The 10,433-nt window shown below is 39.0% G+C and overlaps 1 long non-coding RNA gene across 1 annotated transcript; it reads left to right on the top strand.

Moving 5' to 3' along the window:
- Positions 1-3,004: 3,004 nt before the first annotated feature.
- On the top strand, positions 3,005-7,805 carry LOC119267820. The gene is made up of 2 exons (XR_005132661.1): positions 3,005-3,367; positions 3,444-7,805. It is a non-coding gene; the product is annotated as an uncharacterized LOC119267820 (long non-coding RNA).
- Positions 7,806-10,433: the final 2,628 nt, after the last annotated feature.

Here is a 10,433-nt window from a genome sequence, read left to right as displayed (position 1 = left end):
CTTTCTCCGCAAGAAAGCCAATATCCGGATAGAAATCGTGTTCAAATTTCAGCCCAATCAGAGTTATGGATCTCCGGGAATATAAGAAACGGTGAAAGGGCAGAATATGGGAACGCTGAAAGAGAGAGAGAGAGACACAGAGGAAGATCCAATCTCGGAGGGGCTCTCGCCCCTCTGCTGCCATGGAGGCCATGGACCAGAGGGGAAACCTTCTCCCATCTAGGGGAACGTCAAGGAAGAAGAAGAAGAAGAAGGGCTCTCTCCCCCTCTCTCCTGGTGGCGCCGGAACGCCGCCGGGGCCATCATCGCGACTACGATCTACACCAAGAACTTCACCGCCGTCATCACCAACTCTTCTCCCCTCTATGCAACGGTGTAACCCCTCTTTTACCCGTTGTAATCTCTACTTAAACATAGTTCTCAACGCTATATATTATTTCCCAATGATGTATGGCTATCCTATGATGTTTGAGTAGATCAGTTTTGTCCTATGAGTTAATTGATGATCGTGATTGGTTTGAGTTGCATGTTTTATTATTGGTGATGTCCTATGGTGCTCTCCGTGTCGCGCAAGCGTGAGGGATCCCCGCTGTAGGGTTTGCAATATGTTCATGATTTGCTTGTGGTGGGTGGCGTGAGTGGCAGAAGCACAGACCCGAGTAAGTAGGTTGTTTGCGTATGGGAGTAAAGAGGACTTGATGCCTTATAATGCTATGGTTGGGTTTTACCTTAATGATCTTTAGTAGTTGCGGATGCTTGCTAGAGTTCCAATCATAAGTGCATATGATCCAAGAAGAGAAAGTATGTTAGCTTATGCCTCTCCCTCAAATAAAATTGCAATAATGATTACCGGTCTAGTTATCGATTACCTAGGGACAAATAACTTTCTCGTGACAAAAAGCTCTCTACTGAAACTAATTTAGTTATGTCTTTATCCAAGCAGCCCCTAGATTTTATTTACATGCTCTTTATTATCTTGCAAACCTAGCCTACAACACCTACAATGTACTTCTAGTTTCATACTTGTTCTAGGTAAGACGAACGTTAAGCGTGCGTAGAGTTGTATCGGTGGTCGATAGAACTTGAGGGAATATTTATTCTACCTTTAGCTCCTTGTTGGATTCGACACTCTTACTTATCGAAAGAGGCTACAATTGATCCCCTATACTTGTGGGTTATCAAAACCTTTTTCTGGCGCCGTTGCCGAGGAGTTATAGCGTGGGGTGAATATTCTCGTGTGTGCTTGTTTGCTTTATCACTAAGTAGTTTTTATGTTGTGCTCTTGTTTTCTATCTTTAGTTATGGGTAGGAAACGCAAAATACCAAAAAAAATTAGTTGTACCTACTACACCAATGGGTGAAGAACCACTCAAAATCTATCGCACTCCTGAAGCTTTTTACGTGGATCATTTTCGATCCCTTTGTGATCGTGCTGAAACCCTAACTAGCTTAGTTGAGGGCAAATCTTTAGATGAGCATTCTTGTTATATGCGACACCGCATATCTGAAAAAGGAAAACTTTTACTGGATCAAATTCATCGTTTGCAGTGCTATGCTTGGAATTTATGTGAAATATATTATTCTACTTGTTGTTCTAAAGACCCTAAGAAACACCTTCCTTACCAATGTGGGTTTAGTGATAATGGAATCGTATCTTCGTATACTAAGGGTGTTTATAATTACTATGATGTTCAATAAATTGAAGAATTTGTTACTTTTAGGGGTACTTGTGAAATTGCTTCTTTTATTGAAGAGTGTGATACTACTCTCTAAAAATATGAAAATTTGGCCATACTTAAATATTGCAATAATAATTGTGCTTCTAATCCTTATATTAAACCATATATTGAGGACTCCTCCGCTGTCCAAGAAAAGACTAATATTTTGCAGGAGTCTATGGAAAAAGAAATTAATGACATTGTGAGCTCACTGGATGAAAATGATGAGGAGGAGAACGAAGAACAAAAGGAGGAAGAGCAGATTGATCACTTGTTCCCACCTTCTAATGAGAGTAACTCTTCAACTCATACATTGTTTAATTTCCCTTCGTACTTACCGAAGGATGATTGCTATGATAATTGTTATGATCCTGTTGATTCTTCTGAAATATCCCTTTTTGATGATGCTTGCTATGCTTGTGGCCAAGATGCCAATATAAATTATGCTTATGGATATAAATTTACTATAGTTACTTATGTTAAACATGAAATTGTTGCTATTGCACCCACGCATGATAGTCCTATTATATTTTTGAATTCTCCCGACTAAACTATATCGGAGAAGTTTGCCCTTATTAAGGATTATATTGATGGGTTGCGTTTCACTACTACACATGATGATTTTGATATATATAATATGCATGTGCTTGCTGCTCCTACTTGCAATTATTATGAGAGAGGAACTACATCTCCGCCTCTCTATGCTTCCAACATGATATAATTGCAAGAAACTGTTTATACTATGCATTGGCCTTTACTATGTGTGCATGAATTGTTTATTGTTTTTTATAACATATCGATGCATAGGAAGAGAGTTAGACTTCTTCATTGCTTGATATATGTTGCTTTGTGCTCATTACTAAATCACAAATCATTGTTAATTAAAATTGGCTTTGATATACCGTGGGATCCGGGTGAATTCATTACTTGAGCACTATTTGCCTAGCTTAATGGCTTTAAAAAAAGCGCTGCCAGGGAGACAACCGGAAGTTTTAGAGAGTCATTTATTTCTGTTGTGTGCTTTTATTTAAAACAAAACAGAAGCTAGCCAACTCGCTCCCAGAATGCGTCCCCGATTGCAAGCTTCGTTGGCCGTTGGATCTTAGTCAAAAATCGTTTTGGACGTTGGATCTGGACGTTGGATCTCTGTGATTAATTTTGACCGCGTAGTTGTTTTTCCGCGTCCATGACTGGTGGGCTCGTCCGAGCTTTCAATTGGCTGGGTGAAGTGCCGGTGGGTGCAAACGAGCGTATCCTCTCGCGCCGCGCGTCTTGTGCCCACCCCAATCCCTCCAGCCGCCGCTGCCACATTTCTCCTCCACCCCCTCGTCTCTCTCCTCTGGAACTCCCTCCTCTTCCGCGCGCCCATCACCCAGCGCTCGCGCGCTCGCCTCCTGGACCAGCCGCCGTCGCGCCGCTGGGCCTCGTCCACCGCGGATTTCCATGGGGAAGGAGCAACGACGGGGCTAGGCTCCAGGCGGCGCACACTTCATGGGGAGGCAAGGAACCAGGAGGTGATGGGGTCAGATCTGGCGGTGGTAAGTCGGAGCTCGAGCCAAGGCCGTGACGGGGAAGGTCAAAAAATAGGGAGACCGGATGGAGGTGCTTGAGGCGGAGGAAGGCCCGTCGGCAAGCTTGAGCTGGAGACGGTGAGATCCCTTCTCCCATCTCTATTCTTTCAGTTCCTTCCTCTCCAAACCTTCATTTATCACCTCTCTCCATCAGCACAATTAGCGGCACCGGCCATCGGATGGTAGGAGCACGAGGCAGCGCTCCCGTCGCTGGGTGGTGGAGCTGCACAGGAGGGGGAGGAGGCTGGCGACAGGGAACCGGGCCGGGAGGAGGCAAGGTATCTGTTGTCATGTGTTTTTTTTTTTTTTTGCATTTTTCTCCTACCGTGCATCTATTCATTGTCGGAGTGGATTCATAGCAACAAATTTTTGGATAAATAATGAGTGCCAAGATATGTATGTTGACAAATGGATGAGAGGTGTTCAGAGAAAGATTTGAGCCATACATGCGCCAGGTTCTGAGAATCTGTGAATGTAATTGGAATATTTTCAATTGCAAATCATTCCCTAATATTATGGTTATAAGTCTTTTTTTCGTCCTGATGTTCTCAATATTTCTAGATAACCATGTTTTGTTGGACTTATTGATAAAGTAAATTTTCTGGTACAAGTTTGGCTCCAAGGAAAGTTATTGTATTTACTAATATTTTTTTAATTTAACACCATGACTATGCCTCGATATTACAATTGTCGTAATGGTGTGGATTGCTATATAAAGTTCTATGTTTGAAGGGATGTGTTGTCAGAAATTCTCATACACGATTCTTTAGTAGGAAGGGAATTTCAGTCCTTCAAAAGTGAAGATGATCATGCCTTTCTGTTGGATTTGGTTTTTTGGTTTAAGCAATCATTCAGGTTATTGAAACACCCGTGTGCCTCTTTTCTTGTCTGATATGAGGAAAATGGTTTAGAGTAATTACCGGCAGGAGGATCGCTGGGTGGTAGCTGAGTGGGAGGGTTCAGATTAGGGATTACGAGTATGAAGTAGATGTGATAGATTGTAACTCTTCTCGCTTGATTAATTCATCTCAAGAGGTCCACTTTATATATAGAGGCCTAACAATTAAAAAATTAATCATCCTTACATGCATACATGCATGCGTCACTCTGGAGCCAAAAACTAATTACGAGTATGCAGGTTGCAGTCCCTTGCTCTACATATAACTCGCCAACTCTACTAATTCATGTATCAGTATATGCATATATGTAGTCCGTTCCCAGTACATGTGTTCGGAAGACTGGACATTTGTACTTATTCAAAATTTTCTTTTCATAAAAGTTCCTTGGAAGAGATTGCTAAGTTTAACGAGCAATGTCCCTTTTACATCTATTTACAGAGTGTTTTCTTTTGGTTTCACCACATTTTTAGGTTTTTACAGGTTGTGTATAGTAGAGGAGGCATTGAGGATGAAACATGAATGTCCATTGTTCTTGTCCGCTCCTGATCTCAGTAGACCTGTGTGATGTGCTCTTGATCCTTTCTTCTTTTTTTTGTTAAATGAATCTCTGACCGAGGAGAGCATGTTCTTTTATTCGGTTGCAATCGTGAAACTTTTTTTGGGTTTTCTTATTGTACAGTACGAACCTTCCAAATTATTTGATCCTGGAAATAAGTTGCCAATTTTCTGTGTGCAATGAGCTGGGAGCCGGGGTCAGCCCTCTCACCACCAGTCGAACATACAACTTCAGCCACCATGTCGAGTGATATAAAAGTGTTCTCTGTTTCATAGAGCAACGCCACGAGAATGTGCCTCCTCTTTCTCCTGGTGCATGTTGCTGCCCTCCTTTCCCCTCTGACTTGACTTGCTTTACATTGTGTGAAGTTGTTTACTTTCAACTTTACAACGCTATATCAAGTTCGCAACTGTACTTGGCTACAACTATAACATGATGCATTTCTCTTCCAGTTTATTGAATATATTTTTAAGGATTGAATGTTCTATCTGGTACTGTCCTATCACTCATTTAACTATCTTAATTTGTTCACAAAACTCCTTCTGTAGCTAAGATTTCTTTGTACAACACATACTAATTATTGCTCTTATTCTTAAATCTTATTTCACTTTATTCAGTTGTAGGCTGGGTTAAGATTGTTTTTGTGCCAGAAACAGACTAGGCAATGCTCTAACCTTGGCAGCAAAAATCGTCTAAATTTCATAAATAAGGTAGTGGAATATCTTTGAATATGTTCATTTAAATATCTTGAGTTCACCTGTATGGGTTGCTTCTGCGCACACTTTCTTTGATACGAATTTCTAGGTGAGAAATTCTTTCATGGTAATGATGTATTATCGATATTTACTATGTTTCTTAGGCCTATAGGTTTCTTTTTGTGGGATGCAATTACGGTACAATATGAATATGATCCTTGAGTTGCATATTATTGCCTTTGGACATAGACATGTGCCATGTAGTATAACATTTATAAAGAATGTCTTGGAAATTGCAAGTAGATGATTACGGTTACCCTGTAACCTTAGGAGTAAGATATATATGATGATAGAATCTAGAGATTCTTGCTAATCTATAACAATAAGATCCAATCACGTGCAATATGTTTTATTCATAAAAACAGGGAATCAATCTGGCTGAAAGTAGTCATCTTATGGCATGGCGTGAAGAGGTTGTTCACAAACCTCTGTTAGGTGCTCCATCCTTTGTCACTCTGAATTGATTTCCTAATATCTGGCTTCTCTGAACAGATGTGTGCAGATCTGAGAAAGAAGAGGAATAATCCAGAACAATTTAGTGAATAAGAACAAGTTGGCATTTCTCTCTTGTGAACGCAGTCATGCCTGCCTATTGATTTTATTATTTGTGCTAATGCAAACATGAATTCTCTATAGTTCTTGACGCAGCACCGCTAATTACTCAATCTGCAATACATGATCATTTCTGGTAGAAGTTTAGTGCATGAATTAGCATTCTGTAAAGTTGGTCTAAGCTCATGTCTCTAGGCCAGGATAGATTTCTCAATATCATTTTTGGGATTGTTTGAACACTGAGCAACATTGCCAGGTCAACCATTTCTCATTTCTTTGTCATATCTGTAAAACATTGACACACCAAGCTTACGGGTGGTGTCTCAATTTTGTCACCAGCCACTTCCACCGACCCGTAAACTGTCTGTCTCGAGGTCTCCCCAACTATGTTTGGGTTTAGAAAAACAAAGAACTATTTTGAAGTCATTTTCGCATCAGCTACTTTGTAGGTATTATGTGCGTTGTCAGGGATCTAATATCATGTAGTTCCAGGGATTTCAGAAGGTCTGGTCAGTCCATTGTTCTTGCCATGTGTTACTTTTTCTCATTACTGTGATCGTCAGTGCTCTTGACATTGGTTACTTTTTCTCATTACTGTGATCGTCAGTGCTCTTGACATCGGTTACTTTTTCTCATTACTGTGATCATTTGTGCTCTTGACATCGGTTGTTCTTGCTTTATGGTTGCCTTCCCAGTGCACTTTTATTAGTTGTAACATATTAATGTTAATATGCTTGATTGACCATATTATATATTTCACTTCACCGGGGTGGTTGGTGGAAGTGGTGGTTAAAATATTTTGGTTAAAACAATGTCTCTAATTAACAAGTTTATACAGTTGAATCTTCTTGATTGGCTATTTTGTAGCTTGCTCTTAGTTGTATAGTATTAATTCTTAAAACTGGATCTCTTAAAATTAGTTAAATTGAATGAGTTGCTTCACTGTTTTCAAATAAGTAGTTTCATCCCTCACTGTGTCCTGAACTTATTCTTACTGCCTTTTATGACTTAAATGTAACTATTGGCATATAATCTCATGGCTTAAAATCTTAGTTGAGAATGTATTTAGAAGTTATAAGATCTGGAGTTTCCACTATTTCATCCAGCGGTATTCCCAGTAACTGAATATTAAGAGCACTGACGATCATAGGTTGTACATTTAGTTACCGGGAAATGCTTTTATCTTGCAGGCCAGTTTTACATTTACTTTTTCAATAATGAGATGACTATGAACAGAGTATCAAGTTTTTTGCCTTGGCATTACTGCCGCTGTCTACGGATGGTTACTAAAAGAAGAAGGATTCAAGCGGCATACCTTCACTTGACAGATGCTTTAACCGCAAGAACTGTTGTTATTTTCTTTTCCTTTCCTACTCCCTCCGTCCGAAAATACTTGTCATCAAAATGGATGAAAAGGGATGTATCTAGAACTAAAATACGTCTAGATACATCTCCTTTTATCCATTTTGATGACAAGTATTTCCGGACGGAGGGAGTACATTGATTTCCTACAATGATGATAGTTTGCCTTTGATTCTAGAAGTCGCAAAGGGGACTGAAGGGTAGAGATTTCCATTGTCGTTGAATTGGTGGGATTGTCACCAACTTAGTGTTGCAGATTGTTTCTATTTTAGAGCAAGAAGCCAAATCATGTTGTTCATTGTAAATCTTGAATAACTTGTTTACTGTCACTTCTATATCTATTGTAAACTTTCGTTCCTGGTGTGGTACTTATCAATCTTGGTGTGCCCTTCCATTGCAGTTTCTTCAAAAAAATAAATCTCATTTCAAGTTTGCACCTCTATTATAGTAGAACATGTCATAAACATGGCATTGGGCATTATTTGTCAAGTTCCCTTCAAAAAGGAGAGATTTCTATAGAGAGTGGCTCCATAACTAAAGAGATGACAAACGTTGTGCAAGGTATTGTTTGTTCTGCTCATTTCAAAATTTAAGAAATTACAATGCATGTGAACTATAGAGGTTGTGAAGGACGAAATGCTATGGATCCAGAGGAGTGGGAGGGAAGAGTTTACCAAGGACAAGCGTGACTTTGGATTCCGAAGTTCCAGCTAACATAGCAAAATTGTGTAGATAGAATGCCTGCATTTTGAAAATTCTACTGTATTACATAGTTTGTGACTACATTTCTTTCTATTTTCATTATTATTCAAATAACTCTTGGTTTGAAATGAGACTTTGTGCAATTTGGCGCAACGGATAATGTTATTATACATCTTATTGTAGTCAGTAAACCTTCCATTCTTATTGTAGACAACACGCCTTCATTTTTTTTATCAAGGTGGGTTAATTCGTTACCTTATGTGCTTGCCCACAACTAAACCAACTAAATGTCTAAATCATGGATTTTCTTTTTAATGTGTACATGGATTTAGCGAGTCTCTACATCATTTGGCGCAACAAGTGGCATATGAACCTCTCACATGCTTATGCACCCAAAAGCACAACACAAAGAGGTTTCCTTTTCTCGTGCAAATGGAAAATAAGAGTTTGGTGCAAACGGTGTTAAAAAATATATCTTTAATTGGTCTTTACATCTTATACAAATATATTTTTTACTCATCGTGATAACCGTATTCTCGGCTAAAACAATGCTTCCTTAGCTGGTTTGTACATGTTATACAAATTCACTTTTATTTCAAACTCGAATTTCACAACATGGTACACATATTTCCAATATGACATTGTTTAAAATAGGCTTTCTACTACCAATGTCTGCAAAATGAAACTATTTTCATCGACAACATGGCTTTAGTGGGTCTCTGCGCCATTTCACTAGTAAAGTTTAAAACTAAAAATAATGTGCCAAGGTTTGCCTTTAGGATGTTTAGATTGCTTGTTGGTTTGTGCGGTGCAAGACAGAAACTTTGGCTGTAGTGCGCGATTTTACATTTTTTACTGGAACGTCAAACGGATCTGAAACTTTTTGCACTGTCTTTATATAGAAATTGTTTATTTTTAATAATTATTTCAGAATTGTTGGAGTACGAGAAGTATGGTGAATGTTCAGATTACTACAGACTGTCCTGTTTAAGACAGATTCTGTTTTTGATGCATAGTTTGCTTCTTTTGATGAAACTATCAATTTCTATTAGTGGATTAAGTCATGGAAAAGTTATATTACAGTAGCTACAATGCAAAAAAAAAAATATGAATTGGTTTGCAACATTACTTAGAGTAGTGATTTGCTTTATTATATTAACGGATCTTACCGAGTTTTCTGTTGAGTTTTGTATGGATGAAGTTTTCGAAGATCGAGGAGGTCTCGATGTGAGTAGAAGGAGGAGAGGCAAGAGCTCAAGCTTGGGGATGCCCAAGGCTCCCTAAGTAAATATTTAAGGAGACTCAAGCGTCTAAGCTTGGGGATGCCCCGGAAGGCATCCCATCTTTCTTCAACAAGTATCGATATGTTTTTAGATTTGTTTCGTTCATGCGATATGTGCAAATCTTGGAGCGTATTTTGCATTTAGTTTTCACTTTTCTTTTATGCACCACGCTGGTATGAGATAGTCCATGGTTGATTTATAGAATGCTCTTTGCACTTCACTTATATCTTTTGAGTATAGCTTTATAGAATGCTTCATGTGCTTCACTTATATCTTTTGAGTATAGCTTTATAGAATGCTTCATGTGCTTCACTTATATCATTTGAAGTTTGGATTGCCTGTTTCTCTTCACATAGAAAACCGCCATTTGTAGAATGCTCTTTTGCTTAACTTATATTTATTAGAGCGTGGACATATCTTTTGAAGAAAGAATTGAACTCTCTTTCTTCACTTATGTCAATTTAGAGAGATGACAGGAACTGGTCATTCACATGGTTAGTCATAAAATCCTACATAAAACTTATAAATAACTGAATATGATATGTTTGATTCCTTGCAATAGTTTTGCGATATAAAGATGGTGATATTAGAGTCATGTTAGTGGGTAGTTGTGGATTGTAGAAATACTTGTGTAAAGTTTGTGATTCCCGTAGCATGCACGCAGGGTGAACCGTTATGTGATGAAGTCGGAGCTTGATTTATTTATTGATTATCTTCCTTATGAGTGGCGGTCGGGGATGAGCGATAGTCTTTTCCTACCAATCTATCCCCATAGGAGCATGCACGTAGTACTTTGTTTCGATAGCTAATAGAATTTTGTAATAAGTATGTGAGTTCTTTATGACTAATCTTGAATCCATGGATTATACGCACTCTCACCCTTCCATCATTGCTAGCCTCTTCGGACCATGCATTGCCCTTTCTCACCTCGAGAGTTGGTGCAAACTTCGCCGGTGCATCCAAACCCCGTGATACGATACGCTTTATCACACATAAGCCTCCTTTTATCTTCCTCAAAACAGCCACCATACCTAC

This window comes from Triticum dicoccoides, chromosome 3A (genome assembly GCF_002162155.2).
Source record: "Triticum dicoccoides isolate Atlit2015 ecotype Zavitan chromosome 3A, WEW_v2.0, whole genome shotgun sequence".
NCBI classification, from domain to species: Eukaryota; Viridiplantae; Streptophyta; class Magnoliopsida; order Poales; family Poaceae; genus Triticum; species Triticum dicoccoides.
The sequence above is the reverse complement of the archived record's forward strand: the minus strand, read 5'-3'. Positions and strand labels throughout refer to the sequence as shown.